The sequence below is a fragment of the Theropithecus gelada genome, chromosome 16, assembly GCF_003255815.1.
Source record: "Theropithecus gelada isolate Dixy chromosome 16, Tgel_1.0, whole genome shotgun sequence".
Classification (NCBI taxonomy): domain Eukaryota; kingdom Metazoa; phylum Chordata; class Mammalia; order Primates; family Cercopithecidae; genus Theropithecus; species Theropithecus gelada.
The window spans coordinates 36,716,284-36,739,403 of record NC_037684.1 but is presented as its reverse complement, the minus strand read 5'-3'; the positions used below and the strand labels follow the sequence as shown (position 1 = coordinate 36,739,403).

The window sequence follows — 23,120 nt, the reverse complement described above, 5'->3', positions numbered from 1 at the left end:
GGACCACAGACATGTGCCACCACGCCCAGCTAATTTTTAAATTTTTTGTGGAGACAAAGTCTCACTTTGTTGCCCAGACTAGTCCAAACTCCTGGCCTCAAGCAATCCTCCCGCCTCAGCCTCCCAATACTAGGATTACGAAAGGTGTGAGGATTACTAAAGGTGTGAGCCACCATGCCCTGCCTCGCCACATTTTTTAACAATACAGAAAAGCGAGAGAAGAGAAAGCTCTGTAAATTTAGAAAACGCTTTCCTAAACCCAGCCACATTCTAAAATATTTTTAAAATTTATTTCAAATAAAAATGAGTCACAGAAAAGTATCACGGTTAATCTCACACAAAGTTGCTAGTATAAGAAATGAGAGAATAGGAGTAGAATAACATCCCTACGGACAATGAAGGCATGCCAGAAAGACAGTCCATATAACATACCAAAACTGTTAACATGCTATTGCAAAACAAGATAAAAGATCTTTACTTTAAAGAATAAGACCAAAAAAAGATAAAAAACTGGGGTCAGAAAGACAGAAACACAGAACTATAAAGACAGGAGTTACTGGCAGCATTGTGTTTCTCATGATATAAAAGGGATAAAGTATACAATGAGATTAAACCTGAAAAGCTCAGGGCATACAAGGATGGTAAAACTGCATGTATAGAAGACACTTGTAAAGAAAGGAGAATCAGAAGATGGCCGAATAGGAACAGCTCCAGTCTCCAACTCCCAGCGCGAGCGACACAGAAGACCGGTGATTTCTGCATTTTCAACTGAGGTACTGGGTTCATCTCACTGGGGAGTGCCGGAGGATCGGTGCTGGTCAGCTGCTGCAGCCCGACCAGCGAGAGCTGAAGCAGGGCGAGGCATCGCCTCACCTGGGAAGCGCAAGGGGGAAGGGAATCCCTTTTCCTAGCCAGGGGAACTGAGACACACAACACCTGGAAAATCGGGTAACTCCCACCCCAATATTGCACTTTAAGCAAACAGGCACACCAGGAGATCATATCCCACACCTGGCCGGGAGGGTCCCACGCCCACGGAGCCTCCCTCATTGCTAGCACAGCAGTCTGTGATCTACCGGCAAGGCAGCAGCGAGGCTGGGGGAGGGGCGCCCGCCATTGCTGAGGCTTAAGTAGGTAAACAAAGCTGCTGGGAAGCTCGAACTGGGTGGAGCTCACAGCAGCTCAAGGAAACCTGCCTGTCTCTGTAGACTCCACCTCTGGGGACAGGGCACAGCTACACAACAACAACAACAACAAAAAAAAAAGCAGCAGAAACCTCTGCAGACGCAAACGACTCTGTCTGACAGCTTTGAAGAGAGCAGTGGATCTCCCAACACGGAGGTTGAGATCTGAGAAGGGACAGACTGCCTGCTCAAGTGGGTCCCTGGCCCCTGAGTAGCCTAACTGGGAGACATCCCCCACTAGGGGCAGTCTGACACCCCACACCTCACAGGGTGGAGTACCCCTGAGAGGAAGCTTCCAAAGCAAGAATCAGACAGGTACACTCGCTGTTCAGAAATATTCTATCTTCTGCAGCCTCTGCTGCTGATACCCAGGCAAACAGGGTCTGGAGTGGACCTCAAGCAATCTCCAACAGACCTACAGCTGAGGGTCCTGCCTGTTAGAAGGAAAACTATCAAACAGGAAGGACACCTACACCAAAACCCCATCAGTACATCACCATCATCAAAGACCAGAGGCAGATAAAACCACGAAGATGGGGAAAAAGCAGGGCAGAAAAGCTGGAAATTCAAAAAATAAGAGCGCATCTCCCCCGGCAAAGGAGCGCAGCTCATCGCCAGCAACGGATCAAAGCTGGACGGAGAATGACTTTGACGAGATGAGAGAAGAAGGCTTCAGTCCATCAAATTTCTCAGAGCTAAAGGAGGAATTACGTACCCAGCGCAAAGAAACTAAAAATCTTGAAAAAAAAGTGGAAGAATTGACGGCTAGACTAATTAATGCAGAGAAGGTCATAAACGAAATGAAAGAGATGAAAACCATGACACGAGAAATACGTGACAAATGCACAAGCTTCAGTAACCGACTCGATCAACTGGAAGAAAGAGTATCAGCGATTGAGGATCAAATGAATGAAATGAAGCGAGAAGAGAAACCAAAAGAAAAAAGAAGAAAAAGAAATGAACAAAGCCTGCAAGAAGTATGGGATTATGTAAAAAGACCAAATCTACGTCTGATTGGGGTGCCTGAAAGTGAGGGGGAAAATGGAACCAAGTTGGAAAACACTCTTCAGGATATCATCCAGGAGAACTTCCCCAACCTAGTAGGGCAGGCCAACATTCAAATCCAGGAAATACAGAGAACGCCACAAAGATACTCCTCGAGAAGAGCAACTCCAAGACACATAATTGCCAGATTCACCAAAGTTGAAATGAAGGAAAAAATCTTAAGGGCAGCCAGAGAGAAAGGTCGGGTTACCCACAAAGGGAAGCCCATCAGACTAACAGCAGATCTCTCGGCAGAAACTCTACAAGCCAGAAGAGAGTGGGGGCCAATATTCAACATTCTTAAAGAAAAGAATTTTAAACCCAGAATTTCATATCCAGCCAAACTAAGTTTCATAAGTGAAGGAGAAATAAAATCCTTTACAGATAAGCAAATGCTTAGAGATTTTGTCACCACTAGGCCTGCCTTACAAGAGACCCTGAAGGAAGCACTCAACATGGAAAGGAACAACCGGTACCAGCCATCTCAAAAACATGCCAAAATGTAAAGACCATCGAGGCTAGGAAGAAACTGCATCAACTAATGAGCAAAATAACCAGTTAATATCATAATGGCAGGATCAAGTTCACACATAACAATCTTAACCTTAAATGTAAATGGACTAAATGCTCCAATGAAAAGACACAGACTGGCAAACTGGATAAAGAGTCAAGACCCATCAGTCTGCTGTATTCAGGAGACCCATCTCACATGCAGAGACATACATAGGCTCAAAATAAAGGGATGGAGGAAGATTTACCAAGCAAATGGAGAACAAAAAAAAGCGGGGGTTGCAATACTAGTCTCTGATAAAACAGACTTTAAACCATCAAAGATCAAAAGAGACAAAGAAGGCCATTACATAATGGTAAAGGGATCAATTCAACAGGAAGAGCTAACTCTCCTAAATATATATGCACCCAATACAGGAGCACCCAGATTCATAAAGCAAGTCCTTAGAGACTTACAAAGAGACTTAGACTCCCATACAATAATAATGGGAGACTTCAACACTCCACTGTCAACATTAGACAGATCAACGAGACAGAAAGTTAACAAGGATATCCAGGAATTGAACTCATCTCTGCAGCAAGCAGACCTAATAGACATCTATAGAACTCTCCACCCCAAATCAACAGAATATACATTCTTCTCAGCACCACATCGTACTTACTCCAAAATTGACCACATAATTGGAAGTAAAGGACTCCTCAGCAAATGTACAAGAACAGAAATTATAACAAACTGTCTCTCAGACCACAGTGCAATCAAACTAGAACTCAGGACTAAGAAACTCAATCAAAACCGCTCAACTACATGGAAACTGAACAACCTGCTCCTGAATGACTACTGGGTACATAACGAAATGAAGGCAGAAATAAAGATGTTCTTTGAAACCAATGAGAACAAAGATACAACATACCAGAATCTCTGGGACACATTTAAAGCAGTGTGTAGAGGGAAATTTATAGCACTAAATGCCCACAAGAGAAAGCAGGAAAGATCAAAAATTGACACTCTAACATCGCAATTAAAAGAACTAGAGAAGCAAGAGCAAACACATTCCAAAGCTAGCAGAAGGCAAGAAATAACTAAGATCAGAGCTGAACTGAAGGAGATAGAGACACAAAAAACCCTCCAAAAAATCAATGAATCCAGGAGTTGGTTTTTTGAAAAGATCAACAAAATTGACAGACCACTAGCAAGACTAATAAAGAAGAAAAGAGAGAAGAATCAAATCGACGCAATTAAAAATGATAAAGGGGATATCACCACCGACCCCACAGAAATACAAACTACCATCAGAGAATACTATAAACACCTCTACGCAAATAAACTGGAAAACCTAGAAGAAATGGATAATTTCCTGGACACTTACACTCTTCCAAGACTAAACCAGGAAGAAGTTGAATCCCTGAATAGACCAATAGTAGGCTCTGAAATTGAGGCAATAATTAATAGCCTACCAACCAAAAAAAAGTCCAGGACCAGATGGATTCACAGCTGAATTCTACCAGAGGTATAAGGAGGAGTTGGTACCATTCCTTCTGAAACTATTCCAATCAATAGAAAAAGAGGGAATCCTCCCTAACTCATTTTATGAGGCCAACATCATCCTGATACCAAAGCCTGGCAGAGACACAACAAAAAAAGAGAATTTTAGACCAATATCCCTGATGAACATTGATGCAAAAATCCTCAATAAATTACTGGCAAACCGGATTCAACAACACATCAAAAAGCTTATCCACCATGATCAAGTGGGCTTCATCCCTGGGATGCAAGGCTGGTTCAACATTCGCAAATCAATAAACATAATCCAGCATATAAACAGAACCAAAGACAAGAACCACATGATTATCTCAATAGATGCAGAAAAGGCTTTTGACAAAATTCAACAGCCCTTCATGCTAAAAACGCTCAATAAATTCGGTATTGATGGAACGTACCTCAAAATAATAAGAGCTATTTATGACAAACCCACAGCCAATATCATACTGAATGGGCAAAAACTGGAAAAATTTCCTTTGAAAACTGGCACAAGACAGGGATGCCCTCTCTCACCACTCCTATTCAACATAGTGTTGGAAGTTCTGGCTAGGGCAATTAGGCAAGAGAAAGAAATCAGGGGTATCCAGTTAGGAAAAGAAGAAGTCAAATTGTCCCTGTTTGCAGATGACATGATTGTATATTTAGAAAACCCCATTGTCTCAGCCCAAAATCTCCTTAAGCTGATAAGCAACTTCAGCAAAGTCTCAGGATACAAAATTAATGTGCAAAAATCACAAGCATTCTTATACACCAATAACAGACAAACAGAGAACCAAATCATGAATGAACTTCCATTCACAATTGCTTCAAAGAGAATAAAATACCTAGGAATCCAACTTACAAGGGATGTAAAGGACCTCTTCAAGGAGAACTACAAACCACTGCTCAGTGAAATAAAAGAGGACACAAACAAATGGAAGAACATACCATGCTCATGGATAGGAAGAATCAATATCGTGAAAATGGCCATACTGCCCAAGGTAATTTATAGATTCAATGCCATCCCCATCAAGCTACCAATGCGTTTCTTCACAGAATTGGAAAAAACTGCTTTAAAGTTCATATGGAACCAAAAAAGAGCCCGCATCTCTAAGACAATCCTAAGTCAAAAGAACAAAGCTGGAGGCATCACACTACCTGACTTCAAACTATACTACAAGGCTACAGTAACCAAAACAGCATGGTACTGGTACCAAAACAGAGATATAGACCAATGGAACAGAACAGAGTCCTCAGAAATAATACCACACATCTACAGCCATCTGATCTTTGACAAACCTGAGAGAAACAAGAAATGGGGAAAGGATTCCCTATTTAATAAATGGTGCTGGGAAAATTGGCTAGCCATAAGTAGAAAGCTGAAACTGGATCCTTTCCTTACTCCTTATACGAAAATTAATTCAAGATGGATTAGAGACTTAAATGTTAGACCTAATACCATAAAAATCCTAGAGGAAAACCTAGGTAGTACCATTCAGGACATAGGCATGGGCAAAGACTTCATGTCTAAAACACCAAAAGCAACGGCAGCAAAAGCTAAAATTGACAAATGGGATCTAATTAAACTAAAGAGCTTCTGCACAGCAAAAGAAACTACCATCAGAGTGAACAGGCAACCTACAGAATGGGAGAAAATTTTTGCAATCTACTCATCTGACAAAGGGCTAATATCCAGAACCTACAAAGAACTCAAACAAATTTACAAGAAAAAAACAAACAACCCCATCAAAAAGTGGGCAAAGGATATGAACAGACATTTCTCAAAAGAAGACATTCATACAGCCAACAGACATATGAAAAAATGCTCATCATCACTGGCCATCAGAGAAATGCAAATCAAAACCACAATGAGATACTATCTCACACCAGTTAGAATGGCGATCATTAAAAAGTCAGGAAACAACAGGTGCTGGAGAGGATGTGGAGAAATAGGAACACTTTTACACTGTTGGTGGGATTGTAAACTAGTTCAACCATTATGGAAAACAGTATGGCGATTCCTCAAGGATCTAGAACTAGATGTACCATATGACCCAGCCATCCCATTACTGGGGATATACCCAAAGGATTATAAATTATGCTGCTATAAAGACACATGCACACGTATGTTTAATGCAGCACTATTCACAATAGCAAAGACTTGGAATCAACCCAAATGTCCATCAGTGACAGATTGGATTAAGAAAATGTGGCACATATACACCATGGAATACTATGCAGCCATAAAAAAGGATGAGTTTGCGTCCTTTGTAGGGACATGGATGCAGCTGGAAACCATCATTCTTAGCAAACTATCACAAGAACAGAAAACCAAACACCGCATGTTCTCACTCATAGGTGGGAACTGAACAATGAGATCACTTGGATTCAGGAAGGGGAACATCACACACCGGGGCCTATCATGGGGAGGGGGGAGGGGGGAGGGATTGCATTGGGAGTTATACCTGATGTAAATGACGAGTTGATGGGTGCAGCACACCAACATGGCACAAGTATACATATGTAACAAACCTGCACGTTATGCACATGTACCCTACAACTTAAAGTATAATAATAATAAATAAATTAAAAAAAAAAAAAGAAAGAAAGGAGAATCAGACTTTTCATCTGCACAAAAGGCTTGAAGACAGTGTTACATAACTTGTATATGCTGTATGAAAAAAAGGATTATGATCCATGAATACTATATCTGGTCAAGACACCTTTCCCTAATCAAGATAAAAGACATCTTCATTCAAGTAAGGATTAGGAAATTATACCATATATATTCTGAAGAAATTATTCCAAAATTTCATCAAATGCTTTGCTGGCAACTACTGAAATCAACATGGGGCTCCATGTCTCCACCACTCCCAGAGTTGCAGCCAGCAGTACAGATATAGCCAAATCCAAGAACAGTATCACAGAAGACCAGTCCTGAAAATGGCACAGAAATGGCTTCAAGACATTCAGATTCTAAGGAATGCATAATTCTGCCAACAAGCACAACAAAAAAAGTCCTCAAAAAGATTCAGGCCAACATTTCCAAGGCAATGAGCACCATACAGAGGCCAACAGGTGCTCATCAAGCCCAAAGCAATCAAACTGGTACTCTTAAAAGGTGCCAGCCCTAAATTGGGTATCACCCACACTATCCATCCCAGTCTCTTTCCCAGCTGTCCATACTGTCAACATACTAAGCTTCAGCAACCAAAGGCCAGTAACGAAGTCAAGGCCAAGGCACAGGATCCATAGAGTCCCCTCCAAAGACTCCAGAATAAAGACTTTTGTCTATCAACTTTTAAGACCAAAGAACTGTATAAAACTTGGACTGCTGTCCACAGGGGCAGGCATCTCCCTATGCCATTTTGTATAAATATAATATGAAGCCCCTAACTGTCCCCCCAAAAAGAGAAATAATCACATAGTTTTTATCTCAGAATGTGTTATTATAAAAATTTTAATATTTTAATGTCCTTGCCTTCCTGGAATAAACTCTACTTGATCATAATATATTACCTTTTAAATATGCGGCTGGATTTATTTTACTAATACTTTATTTTAAATGTTTGCTTCTCTAGTCATAAGAGTGAATTAATGTTTATAATAGCAAAAAAAGGAAATAATCTTAACGTCCATCAGTTGGGAAATAACATAACAAATTATGGTACAATGTGCTACAAAATATTATTCAGCTTTTTAAAATTAATTAGAGTTCCATTTACTGAACTGAAGTGATAGCCATGATATATTGTTAAATGAATAATGCATGTTACTAAGCAATAAATATGATCCCTATTAGAAAAACAAGAAGCCTGTATATTTATGTGTATACACTTATATATTTTTGAGCAAAGAGAAACACATTGAAAAATACTCCTCACCGAAGTGTTGGTTAATGTTGGCTACTCCAAGGAGTGTAACTAGAGAAGGGAGAAACCCGAGGGGAGAGGAAAATATTAACTTTTTCTTTATTGACTCCTAGAGTTTATTTCAGTGGTTGCAAGCAGATGTATTACTTTTGTAATTAAAAAAAAAAAAATAGGTAGAATGTTGGGGGATAGGGGAGAAATACCCCAGCCGCCCATTATAAGTAATGACAATCAACATTTGTTGACAACCAATAAATGCCTACCTTTAACATATTCAAAGACAAAAACAGAATTAAATTATCTAAAGCAAGGAGAAGACTCATTATATGAAGTTATTTTAAAATTCAAAACAATCCAATCTGGAACCAGAGTTGCATAAAAGTAGTCTTTCCCAAGTGCATTAAGTGAAACGTCTTCAGGATGAACTATTCTTTATTTTATAACTAGCACAAACTTATCAGTTTATAAAGATCAGGAAAACTAAAGATGAAGTGCATTAAGTGAAACGTCTTCAGGATGAACTATTCTTTATTTTATAACTAGCACAAACTTATCAGTTTAAAAAGATCAGGAAAACCAAAGATGAAACTAACAGAAAAAAAGGAGTCAAGTTCTTCTAAATAAAAATATTCAATAATTGTACTAAAGATACACAGATAAGCAGAAATTGACAAAGTGCTACAGAAATAATTGAAGCTTACGCAACAACGATTGTTATATGTAAAAAATGTTTATTTAGAAACAGAATGCTTGTTCCTTGGTGCTGCAAAGAAATAGCACTCAAACATAAATTTAATTCTCTCGCAAGGCCATTTTTACTTTCTGCAGAAAGGGTACACTCGCCAGCAGTTTTGCCACAAAGTGTACACGGAACAAAGGAGACAGGGTCATTTATAACCTGACGTGTCCATCTTACTGCATGTCCAGTTTCCATTGGCTGGAAGGGGACCTCACATTCTGTATTCGTCCCAATTGGCTAGTAACTTAGAACTTTTTAAAAGAGACAAAGGCAGAGGAGAACAAAGGAGGAGGAAGTAACTTGTGGAATGCTAAGAAAGGTAAAAATACCTCCAAATAAGAGGAACAGGCTATGACCTAATGCTTGCTTGGACCAGTATAAGCATGCCAGGGCAAATATTTAGGCTAAATTGTGGGAGTTAAGAATATAAAGTACATTGATTTTTTTTTAATTACAGCTAGTAGATATTTAAGAATGTTAGCACAGGTCTTTGAATAAATTTTGCTTCTAAGAGAACTTACTATTTATTCCTAATTCGACGGGGAGGAAAGTTTCTTTGAAGACGAACCTCTACTTTACTTTTTACAAGATTCTAAATAACTGATTATACTACAGAAAAATGGGTAAAATTGTCCAATATATTATTTTACACTGTAAATAGGTAAGTCCTTTTTTTTTATTAAGTAGGTAGATACCAAAAAAGAAAAAACCCTCCAAGCAGTCCACCTTAACTGTCACATACAATGCCTTAAAAAAGAAAGATTACAAAAAGCTGTCAACCTGAGGCACTGGCTGGGGGTAAGGGTGTAAGGAGCAAAGCTCAAGTTACTATTCACAAAAAAAGATATTTGTAAAAGTTAAAAATGTTTACATAATCAAACTGGAAAAAAAAGTTGTCAAGGGACTCATCTCAAGAAACACTAAGGTTTGAGATTTTATAGAAAGGATTAAAATTAATTTTTGTCAAGTTCATAGTGTTCAAAAGAAATAGTCCAAAAAAAACGCGTAACAGGAGTAGGCCCAGCAGTATCTGAGTTTTTCGGTTTACAGTTATTCAAAAACTCTCTCAGCTCTTATCAAATACTTCACAAAAGAAAATTTAAGGATACGAATAAAATAAATCAGTATCTAAACTACCACGGGTTTCTAAAATGCCCTGCAAGGCTGAAAACGAAATCAAGACAAGATAACAAAAAAAAGCTGGAGTGACAATGCCAGTAAAAACTTGGGAGGAGCTGGAATATATCAAAAAAGAAAAATCTAGGATACTTTCCACAGGCTAATAAAAATTACCATTTACTAAGTACTAGACATTGTCCTAAGGATTTTCACCAAGATTTTTTTCATTTCATCATCATAAAAACCCTGTGAGATAGGTTTTTGGCCCCTCACACAATTAGTGACAGAGCAGTAATTCAAACCCATTTTCATGATTCAAAACTCATAGTCATATTCTTTCCAATATATATTGGTTTCATCATTGGAATTTCTAAATTTCTTACAACTGAGCAACAGAACTGTCATCCTATAATATAGGAAAGTCTGAATAATGGCTTTCAAACAAAGTCTCTCTCTCTAAAAAAAAAAAAAAAAAAAAAAAAGCCCAAAAAAGGAAAAGCTAAGATTCTCTGATCCTGAAGCAGAATTTGGGTGTATGTGGTTGGATGGTTATTTATGTGCTTTAGTAAGTCTTCATTCCACAGGCCTACTAAAGCTATTTACATTCATTCACACTAAGTCACAATCCCAGGGTGCCCTAGAAGATTCCATGGAATTTGAACAGAAATAGAATTACAGAGTCCAACAAGTATCTATCAAGTTTCTATAACCTACAACCTAACTAGCTGTGCCTTATCAAATTTCAGCAACCAGAACTAGAAATTGTGGGATTCCTCCACCCAGTGAAATATTAGGAATAAAGGGCTAAGAAGTGACTACCTTCATTTAGGCAGAGAGAATTTCCTGAGATCTGAGATTTGAAGCAGATTCTCCAAGCATAAAATGACTAAATCACAATCTCTATATACCCACTCTCATTTCCAAGTTCAATAACTATAATCTACCTACAAGGCTGGATTAGCCAGGGAATTTCCACGGCAGTAAAAAATGGGGGCTATATTGCTTAATGTTGTCAATCTTTAAAATCAGTTATGTCATCATATGATAATGCTAGCATGGTACTACAGACAAGGAAATAAGAATGGCTATGTGGTTCAAAGATCATCCATTTGGAATAACAAAAGTTTTCCACTATTATTGCTTACGTACTTCTCTTTATGAATTTTATGACTGAAACATTTGCTGATATTTATGAAAAGGAATATATCAATCACTGCCTTGCTTTTCTTTTTTTTTTTTTTTTTTTTTTTTTTTTGAGACGGAGTCTCGCTCTGTCGCCCGGGCTGGAGTGCAGTGGCCGGATCTCAGCTCACTGCAAGCTCCGCCTCCCGGGTTCACGCCATTCTCCGGCCTCAGCCTCCCGAGTAGCTGGGACTACAGACGCCCGCCACCTCGCCCGGCTAGTTTTTTGTATTTCTTAATAGAGACGGGGTTTCACCATGTTAGCCAGGATGGTCTCGATCTCCTGACCTCGTGATCCGCCCGTCTCGGCCTCCCAAAGTGCTGGGATTACAGGCTTGAGCCACCGCGCCCGGCCATGCCTTGCTTTTCATAATACCTTGCCACATAAAGAAAACAGTAAAATCTATCAATATTGGCTTACTGAACTTTAGGGAAGTGGCAAATATTAATAGGAAGGATATTACGTATTTTTTTGAACTATATTTTTCCCAGGGGTAGAAAAAATACGTAAGACACAGGATTCTGAATTACAATTTTAGCTTTTAAGGAAGAATATGAAATTTCCATCCCCAAGTGAAAGATAATAGTAGTAAAATTAACAACTTATACATAGCAGTCAATAAATATTTAAATGAATGAATATGTTAATATACTCCACAAAAATCCCCCAGTTTTTCCAACATAACTAATTCAACTCAAGTCTTAAACCTTACACACAAGGTGTCTGCCTAACAAACTAATATACAAAATCAAGGTTTTTAAAAATATAACAATGATCTTTTACTGCAAAAAATGTGTATGAGAAACTGAGATCCAAGTAAAGAAAAACATTCTACTACATGCTGTTCTCCAAACTCCTCTCCACCTGGGATACTTTTTTTTTTTTTTTTAAAGATAAAAAAGGAATAGAATCTTAAAACACACTTTGTGAGAGTCTTATTCAGCGTTAGACATAATAAGAGTGTCATCAGGAGGTACAACAGGGGCCTGGTGAGATAAATCATTACAAAAGGAAAGTGGCCAATCTTCTCAGTAAATAGAAGGAATTATGCCCTGCAAAGCCCTTCAAAAAAGTAGCTGTTGTATCTCCAACTCATGACATTCAATAAAGACTTAATGGGCACAGGCTATATATTACACCAAGGATGGACAAACTTTTTCTCTAAAGAGCTAGCTAGTAAATATTCAGGCTTTGCAGGCCATATGGTCTCTATAGCAACTAGTAGTCAACTCTGCTGCTGTACCCAAAAACAGCAATACCCAATATGTAAGTAAGTGAATATGGCTAAGTTCCAATAGAACTTTCTTTATGGACAATGAAATTTGAATTTCCTTTAATTCTCATATGTCACGAAGTATTATTTCTCCTTTGATACCTTTTCAACCACCTAAAATTGTAAAAACCATTCCTAGTTTGCAGGTCATACAAAAACAGACAATGGGCTGGATTTGGTCTATGGACTATAGTTTGGCTATAGTTTGGCATTGTACAAAGAAAATCATTTGGCTAAAGTTCACACAGAGAATCTTCTCATCTTCCTCTTGCCACCAGGAAACATAAAAAAGAACAAAATCTGGTTTATCTTTAGGATTAGTTTTAATTACAGTCCAGGACTTACTCTGAATAATATTTTAGATGGTGTGTATACGTCTATTTTTCTAAACCTACCTCCTCATGCCTAAAATTCCCTCTAATTCCACAATAACAGACGAGGTTTCAAAGGCATAACCGAGATAACTGTCAACAATCCTTACTCAATAAGTAAATAATGAGCACCTACTATGTACTAACAATACTGAGGCTGAAAACATGAAAAGTCACAGCGCCTGCTTAAAAGTTCACACGTTAGGCTGGGCGCGGTGGCTCAAGCCTGTAATCCCAGCACTTTGGGAGGCCAAGACGGGCGGATCACAAGGTCAGGAGATCGAGACCATCCTGGCTAACACGGTGAAACCCCATCTCTACTAAAAAATACAAAAAAACTAGCTGGGCGAGGTGGCAGGCGCCTGTAGTCCCAGGTACTCGGGAGGCTGAGGCAGGAGAATGGCGTAAACCCGGGAGGCGGAGCTTGCAGTGAGCTGAGATCCGGCCACTGCACTCCAGCCTGGGCGACAGAGCGAGACTCCGTCTCAAAAACAAAACAAAACAAAAAAAAACTCACACATTAGTCATGAGCCAGTCATATTAAATATTTAAAATATGTTACAGCCGGGCACGGTGGCTCATGCCTGTAATCCCAGCACTTTGGGAAGCCGAGGCAGGACAATCATTTGAGGTCAGAAGTTCGAGACCAGGCTGGCCAACATGGCAAAAACCTCATCTGTACTAAAAATATAACAAAATTAGCTGGGCATGGTGGCGCCTGTAGTCCCAGCTACTAGGGAGGCTGAGGCAGGAGAATCACTTGAACTCGGGAGACAGAGTTGCAGTGAGTCAAGATGGCACCATTACACTATAGCCTAGGCAACAGAGTGAGACTCCGTCTTAAAAAAAAAAAGTGGTGACAACTAGTATATATACCAAGTGCAAGGGGAGAATAGATAGGGAACATCGTGCCCAAGCCCACCTGGGGGAGTAAGCAAAACCTTCTTCACTCAGAAGACACTGTTTAGACTAAGGCATGATGGCTGTGAAGCAGTTTGCCCAGAGAACAAAGGAGAGAGCAGGAGTAGTTCACGAAAAAAAGAACTTCATAAAGAAAGGCATGAAAAGGTAAGAAAAGATTACATACTGAAGGAACCACACGCAGTTTACTATCGCTAAAGCACTTTGAAGAAGGAAGTGGCAGGCAATGAGTCTAAAGAGGAGGCAGAGACCAGATCACTAAGGACCTTAAAAGGTTTGCTAAGGAGTTTCCATTTTATCCATTCAGTGATGAGGAGCCAATGAAAGATTCTGAAGAAAAAAGTGACATGATCAAATGACCATTTAGAAAGATCACTCTGGAAGCAACGCAATGGAAGAAAGGTAGGCAAAGTTGACAAAAACACTTAAAGCGTTTCCTCAGCAACTGGATTTTTTAAAAAAAACACACCAACAATATCATTTCTATAACGCAACTACTCAGTTTAAATGAGTGACATGAGACTCTCTTAGAAAGTTCTGATAAAGAAAGGAGTTTAATACGCAGTATAAACCATGTAGTGAATAAAGGCAGAAATTGACATTATGGGGAAGAAAAGGCATAATCAAACACCAACATAATTATTTTGCCTCTTAAACTTAGTAATATTTACCTTCAACTATTCAAGGGAAAACAGAGACTGAACATAACAAGATACTCCATGTGTGGCCCACCAAAAAAAAAAAAAAAACTTATACGACACATCCACAAACACAGCTTTCACATTATTTATAAAGATTTTTTAAAAATAAACTGACCTAATAAATTTGTTTCCAGAAAAAATTAGGGTATTATAGTTACTTTGACCCCTCTAGAAAAAAATTAAAAAGTCCCAGAAACTTTTTTTCACTAATTGCACAACCTGCTTTAGCCTTCTAAAACTCAGACCCAAAATTCTTGTTCTCTGTGTAACATTACCTTGAATCTTAAATACGCAAAGCAAAATGTCCTCTGAAACAGCGGTCCCCAACTTTTTTGGCAACAGAGACCAGTTTTTCCAGACAATTTTTCCAGGGGGTTGCGGGGCAGAGATGGTTTGGGGATGAAACTGTTCCACCTCAGATCATCAGGAATTAGATTCTCATACGGGGCAGACAACCTAGATCCCTCTCATGAGCAGTTCACAACAGGGTTCGAGCTCCTATGAGAATCTCATGCAGCTGCTGATCTGACAGGAGGAGATGCTCAGGCAGTAATGCTGGCTGGTCAGTCACTCACCTCCTGCTGTGCACCCTGGTTCCAAACAGGCCATGATGGCCCAGGGGTTAAAGACGACTGCTCTAAAAGAAAGAAAAATGGCTGGGCACAGTTGGCTCACACCTGTAATTCCAGCACTTTGGGAGGCCAAGGTAGGTGGATCACTTGAGTCCAGGAGTTTGAGATGAGCCTGGACAACAGGGTAAAACTCTGTCTCTACAAAAAATACAAAAATTAGCTGGATGTGGTGGCACGTGCCTATAGTCTCAGCTACTCAGGAGGCTGAGGTGAGAGGATCACCTGAGCCCAGGAGACATAGGCTGCTATGAGCTAAGATCATACCACTGCGCTCTACCCTGGGAGACATAGTGAGATCCTGTCTTGAAAAAAGAAAAGAAAGGAAAAGGGAAGGGCAGAAGGAGACTGCTTGAGTGGGAAAACACAGCTCTAGTCTTTAAGCTCTTCTTTAACCTATTTCTCTCCGTGGCCTTTTCAAGAAACTTATCAGGGATACACTCTGCATCACCATTACACATCTCCTCAACTCATTTTTTTTCATCTTAAACAATCTTCATCTAATGCAAGTTACTACAAAAGATGCTATTCAAAGAAACCAAGTGGTAGTTCTCGTGGTATTACAACGAAGTCTAAACTATTAATTTGTATAGTATATTTACAGAGTGTCTTTCCCTCGGAATAATCACAGCATTTCATGACTACAGGCACATTAAGCAAATATAACAATGCTGAGTCTCAATTCATTCAGAAAGAAAAAAAAAAAGTCTAAATAATTAAACTAGTTTCCAAACTATTTTATAATATTTGTTGCTTTGATCAGACTAGTACTAGAAGAGTAAACAGCCCTCTGCAACAGCTTGTTCTAGCTCCTTGAATTAAAATCTGCATATTGTACTGTCAGCAAAAATATCCCAGCTAACATTGGTGATTCTGGGTAAGTTCAATCCAATAATATTCAACTAGTGTGCCCAATCAGAGTGTCTCAGATCTAATTTTAATTCCAGTGTAAAAGGAAGAAATATGACAAGGAGAGGATTTTCATGCATTTCTTTTATGCACACTTGTTCTACCATATATTCAATCAGTACCAGCTACCCCAATAGTCCCCTTTGAAATGACTGGATTAGTATACTCCTTTCTAGGGTCTCCTTCCCTCTCCATTCAAAATAATTCATACAGAGTCATTCAGGAAATACTGAAAGAGCAAAGGCAGTTATGGGGGAGAAAAGAAAAAGCAGAGCTAGCATGGGACAGTCAAGAATTCATGATGGAAGAGGGAAATAACCTATTAATGTTTAACAATGTCAGTAAAATCCTAATTTGCAAAGCAAATTAAGTTGTACAAGTGAAGTATGCTAAAAAGAACTACCAACCAGTAACCAGTACAAATACAAAGCAAACTCTGAGTGTATGACAATTTATTAAATATATTAAATTACATAAGCACATATCCTGAATAAGTTTTAGCCATAAGCAGTAGATTATATTGAATTCCCATATCAACAAATGTACATAAAAAGGGAAGTGTTTGGTTACATGAGATATGCAATTCACAGCACAATAAGGAAAGCTTTCTGTTGAAAAAGAATGGCAGAAGCAATTTGGCTAAGAGAAGAAAATAACTATTATAATTGTGAAAGATAACATTCTATTTCTTAAACTGGGTAAAAGGCATATAAGTGTTGGCTGCATTGTGGAGTCTGTATATTTTACACATTTTTATAAATACTTTCTAATATGTGGTCAATATCTTATAAAACAATGTTTAAGTGTGAGTGAACAAACATTTGTTGACATTAGAGGTAAAATGCACATAGGCATCTAATCCATTTGTGCTAATTATGGTACTTTTTAATATAAATGAAAAAGAGATCATAAAAATATGAGGAAGAAAATAGCATAATTTATCCTTAATTTCCCTACAGAAAGTAAGCAGTAAAGGTTTATTGGTGCTCTTAAAAAGGCTGTGTGTGTGTGAATGTGTATATACACACTACACACACACACACGCTATATTAAATTTACTTGAAATTAACTTTTTACCTCTAAAGTTCCCTTAAAATCAACCACCATCACAAATATTTCCTTAACCACATAAAAAGTACTAATACTCTAGGCATAATCCCAGAAATAAATTAAAAAACAAATTCCTAAAGAGAAATGTTCACACTGCAAATAACTGTATCTTTTGTATATTTGCAGACTTAATATCTATGTGAGTTGTCCAGATTTATCCACATCTATAGCACTTGCTTTATGATGGGCACATGCATTTTAATTATGCCTTGTCAATACTACCTTGAGTGAGAGGGCAATATAGCATATTGATGAGAAGCACAGGTTCTGGAGCTAGCATTCCTAAATGGAAACTTAGCTCTTCTACTTCTCAGCTATATAATATTGGACAAGTTATTTAACCTCTCTGTGTTTCAGATTCTCATTTGTAAAACGGAAATAACTGCATACCTCATAGGGTGTTGGAAGTGATTAAAACAATGTACAACAGGACTGGCAAAGAATAGGTGCTACATAAATGTGAGCTGTTACTACTAGTACAGCTGGCCCTTGAACAACATGGGCTTAAACTGTGCTGGTCTACTCCTATGCAGATTTTTTTCAAGCAATACGGTATTCATGGGATGCAAAAACCGAGTATACTGAGGGCCGACTTTTTCCTATACATGGTTCCGCACACCAACCGCGGGATTTGAGCACGCGTGGATTTTGGTGTATGTGGGGGTCCTGGAACCAATGGCCGGCATACAATAAGGGAAGAATGTAGTAGTAATTGTATTGCACCCTCTTCCTGAACGTACCAAGAACATTCTTAAGCAATGTGATTTCCTGGCTACATGAAATGCTACCTATATTTAAAATAGACATCAAATCTGAGGCCTGATTAACTGTAAGTTTAAAGCCCTTCAACTCTGAAGAAAATAGGTGATTCACAGATCTACAAAACTACTCTATCAAGAACAATCTGAGAGGACTGGTTCCCCGAGTGCAACTATCAATTTCTTCCCTTACACAAGGGGGCAGTGATAACAAGAAAAGAATCGGGCTCTGTAACACCTCTTCCTACAGACAGTAGGGGGTGGCAGTACATATGGCTTACAGTCAGAACAAAACAGGAAAACCCAACAGAATTCTCTTTATTCTCCTCTGGCCCTTTCCTCTGTTCTTCAGCCCCAACAGCGTCTCAAGGTAAGGGACATACCTACAGAAAAGACTAAAACCCAAAATCAATCAACAAGGAAAATCCATTTTTGTCTTTGAAGCAAATGATCCCTCAATGGCTGAATTTGGATCTAAGGGAAAGCCAATCAGTATGAATTTTCAGATTATCTGGCAAATTACTATAATGAGAACAGCATTCACACATGTAATTTCATTTCTTTACAAGAATTATAACATAAAACATTAAAATCTCATAATTAAGTACATTCTAATGAACACATTTCCATACTTCTGCTTTTGTTATATAGTATATTTACACTCACTGTAAATACATATAAGTTACATTAAATAGATCACGGAGTTGTCTTTTGTTACTTCTGAAATTCCAGCTATGTTCTGACAATCCTCTCAAAACAGATGTTCTTAAATGGAAGTCAAAATGTTCTGCAGCATGTGGGTAATTTCTTATGAATGTATAATATACACGTACATAAATCTATATAGAGACATAAATATCTAGATACAGAGGGGATCAGGAGAGAGGAAGAAAGACAATGTTTAACGTTTTATTTCGTGCTCATATCCCTAAGAAGATCTATCTACCTGGGAAATGCTGCAAGAAGCACTCCACTGACAGTATCCATGTTGTTGCTCTTTATGCCAATTTACTGTATTCTTTTTATTTCACCATCCCAACACCAAGAACATACAAGAATATTTTATTACTGCCGTTCTCTGTAATTAACCATTGTGATAGATACTGGCTCCAACCCCTTAAAATGCCTGAAAATCTATCCCTTTTGTTCACCATACCGTTTTGTTTTCCTCATTACAGATATTTTCACCTGTGTAAAAATCAGGAAAAGGGCACATACGAAAAATACTTCCCTTTGCCTAATGATTTTGAACTTAAAATTATGGTCAAGACGTTTGGGGTTTTGTTTGTGTCTTTTCCTGGAGAGGATCAGAGAAGAGAGTGAAAGACACCCGAAACACCAAATCTTCTTCCTAATGTTAATTATCATTGTTTATGTTTTGTGAAGACCATTCTAAACATTCCACACCTGAAGACTGGATACAATTGTACCAGTGCTCTTACACGCTGATGGCAAAACCTGAATTATTTTAGCCCTATTTTTTCTTTCCCATCTCACAGCCAGACACAATTTGCTTTTTTTCTTTCACGTGGTTACTTTCTCTATCTCAAAAAAAAATAGCTTATCATAGCTCCTCCAGATTTCCTATGGCAAAATAACTAGCAATAAGCCTTATTAATCTTTTATTATGCTGCACCTCCTTTCCCAGAGGAATTATTAATATCGCTAATAACACTTCGACCATGAATCTCAACGCCACACAGGCCAGCCCATCCTGTGCTTTACCTGGCACATTTCACAACTACTTTTATGCTGCATTCTGGGGGCACATTTTGCAACTCGTTCTGCACCACATTCCTTGCCACGTTTAGCAATCCGCCTCGCATCTTATCCTTGGTCTCCGTCATCCAGAGACGCTCTAGGTACCAAATTCCATGACACCTTCGGTGACAGCCAAGTGGCGACCCCAGACGCCTCTGAAGCCCGCCTTGGTGTCATATTCGGAGCCAGTCTTCCCCATGCCTTGGACACCGAGGCACTTCGCTGCCCATTTCGCCGTCTCCCCGCTCGCCCCCGCCCCTCTCCCCGGAGCCGAGGCTGTGGAGGCGAACGACCCTGTCACTGAAGGGACCTTTCCTCGCCCTGCTCCCCGGACCCCTTACCTGCCGCTCTGAGGGGCTCTCTGCACCTCCGGGTCAAGCCCCAGTCCTCGGGGTCTCCTGTGAGGACCGCGCCGCCCGCCGGCGCCGCCCGCGATTCCCGGAGCACCTCGCAGCCCTCCGACGCCCCGCGGCGGGTCTGCACCCCGGAACGGCGCGGCGGGGCCTCGCAGCCGGCGAGCGCAGCCCGCGGCGGTGCTCCTGTCAGCGGCGGCTCGGGGGCCAGCTCCAGCCCCTCGGCTCGGCTCGGCGGCGGCGGGCGCCTCGCTCCGCCTAGCGCGCGGCACAGCCGGGAGGTGAGCGCGAGGGGGATGGGAATGGGGGCGGGGCCGCCCGAAGGAGGCGCGGAGGGCGGTGGCGGCGGGAGGGCAGCGCCAGCAGCCCGGGGCCGGGCGCTCGGAGCGCTCGCAGCTTCCCCCGTCGGGCGGGCGGCTTGCGCGAGGCGGCTGTGCCAGCGGGGCCCGCCGGAGCAGCGCGCCCAGCAACCCGCGCCCGGCCGGCCGCTCGCTAGCGCCGCCGCCGCGCTGGGGGCGTCGCACCCTCGGAGGCCGCCCGCAGCCCCGCCCCCTCTGGGCCGGGGTGGGGAGGGGCGCGAGCGCGGAGGGAGCGCGCGTGCGTGGGGGCGCGTGCGTGGTGGAGCGCGCGCGCCCCCGCCCCTTCCACAGCTTGGGGGTGGGGAACGGCTGGAAGAGGGAGTTGGGGCGCAGCCCTCCTCCGCGCGGAGAGACGGGGCCCTGATCCTGGCGCTCTGGGATGTCCTGGCATTTCTGATATCCCCGGGGGGCTCGGACTTGTGGGTGGCATTTGGAGGGGCAGCGGGGAGGAAGCTCGGTAACTGACAAGGCCCTACATAGTTGGGCTCCGCCCCCAGGGGTGATGTCACTCTCGAGGTGGCTGCTGCTGTCACGTGCGCCCATTTCAGGGCCTGTCCTCCTGCTTTGATGACCGGAACGCTCCCCTAGATCTCCCCCACTTCGGTCACCTCAGGCACACATCACTCGGAGAGTCCTTGAAGCCTACAAGTGTCAGTTATTCTTTCCCGAATTCTCAGTGGTAGTTTGTAGACGGCTTCAAAAGGCCACGGTTGGCTGTGGGGAGAATCAGAATGAGAAAGAAAAACAAAACAACAGTGGGGTTGGTGGGGAGACGGAGACGTATTTAGAATAATGGCTGAAAATTCACCAACCACAGCTTGCGAGCCTGAGGTAAAGTCGCGGCGCTGCTTCTGTCACTGACAGGTTGGCTAAGAAGTAACGTGGTTTTAAGAGCTGGTGGCAAGGGCGGGAAAGCCACCACATTAATGCCTCGTCGAACGATGTTAGGTTATATTTCACCCTCCACCTAGATCTTCTTCCCCTCTACTCTTTCCCTCCTGTCATAAAACAGCAAGTCGACTGTGGAAGGTGTTTAGGACATAAACATCTTCGCGCGCTGCAAGACGATGCGAAGCAATCACCGTGACCAACTGTGCCTGGCCCGCCTTCCCTTCCATAAACTGAGATGACCTTTCGTGGTCATCCAACTTCTTAATCAGATGCCGTGATCGGAAATAGATGCGCCAAATTACATCAATCAAGGAAGCTCTGTGGAGTTTCCAAGGTAGAGAGGTTTGTTTGATAACGGCGCTTTAATCTACCCCATCCCGTAGCACTTCATCCAGGAGTTTCTTCGATTTTCAAAAATTAGTATTAATTTCAGAACAATACAAGAAATTGGACATGAACATATCCATCCAACAGCTCTTCTTTACAGTGAATGCTTGCAAAGTCAGAGCTAGAGCAGCTTTGAATAGTACAGCTAACATGGCAAGGTGAAGGGCTAACATACGGAATTTTTTGGTGTTAACTCCAGAAAGTTAGATTAATATAACGAAAACCCATCTACCTATGATGTTAGAGACAAGGCAGTGATTACTTACAGGGGAATTGATTGAGAGGAGACAGGAGCGAGCCTTCTGGTTTGCTGGAAATATTCAGTATCTTGATCTAGTTAATGGTTACCCGGGTGTATACATATGCAAAAAGATCTGTGCGCTTCATGTCAGTTTTTTAAAATCAGGTACACACAAAGAAGCATTGCAATGTCATCATCACTGGAGTCGGAAAACCTCGGTTTGAATCTCAGTATCACACAACACTTACCTGCTATGTGACCTTGAACAGGTCTCTGGACCTTCCTTTCTTCATCTGTCTAAAGTGGGTGATAGTAATACTTACTTCACAGATGGATGTAAGGATGAAACGAAATTTTGGAAAATACTTAACACAAAGCCTGTTACACAATAAGGACTCAGGAAACAGGAGCTATTATGTTATCCTTCTTACCCTCGAATTTACCCTATTTAATTCTCCTTCGGTCTTTTTAAATTTATTTTTAAGATTACTTGGTATCTAAGCCTTTCCCTGCGAGTTTCACTGAGACTAATAACATTCCATCTCCGAGAAATAACAAAAGGCAGTCAGAGGTGTAATGTTGGTTTTCAAACTAGTTCAGGTGGCAATCCCTAGAAATTATGGTGCTCAATGTGGAGCATCATGAAATGCTGATAGATTTAACTCTGCCATATGGAATTGACACAATTTTACAAGCACTAAATCTGGCTATTTTATGGTTATGCAAATCTCCACATATTAAAAAAATGGGGTGTTTTTTTGTTGTTGCTGTTCTTTTTTCTGAGACAGAGTCTCGACCTGTCACCCAGGCTGGAGTGCAGTGGCATCATCTCAGCTTACTGCAACCTCTGCCTCCTGAGTTCAAGTGATTTTCATGCCTCAGCCTCCTTCCCAAGTAGCTGGGATTATAGGCACACACCATCACCCCTGGCTAATTTTTGTATTTTAGGTACAGATGGGGTTTTATTATGTTGACGAGGCTGGTCTGGAACTCCTGACCTCATGTGATCCACCCAACTTGGCCTCCCAAACTGCTGGGATCACAGGCGTGAGCCACTGTGTCCAGCCAAAAAATAATGTGTTTTTAAGAGATAATATGTCTGTGTTTTTCTCTTTAAATTTATTTGCAACTTTTTTACAAGGTAAGAAGTACCAAAAAATTAATAATAATTCACAAAATGAAAACCTTTAAACCCATTTTTCCTGGAAATTAGAAAAACACCATACTTGTTCAATTTTAGCAACAGAGCTCTTTATTGGATTTACCCACAGTAAGCTCTGATAGCT

At 40.8% G+C, this 23,120-nt stretch overlaps 1 protein-coding gene across 1 annotated transcript in view; it reads right to left on the bottom strand.

Moving 5' to 3' along the window:
- TANC2 (tetratricopeptide repeat, ankyrin repeat and coiled-coil containing 2) overlaps positions 1–20,405 on the bottom strand; it is a 481,882-nt gene extending 461,477 nt beyond the window's left edge. The window contains exon 1 of the mRNA XM_025361091.1: positions 19,945–20,405. The gene's annotated coding sequence lies outside the window, so the exon portion shown is untranslated. The remainder of the gene's footprint in view (positions 1–19,944) is intronic.
- Positions 20,406–23,120: the final 2,715 nt, after the last annotated feature.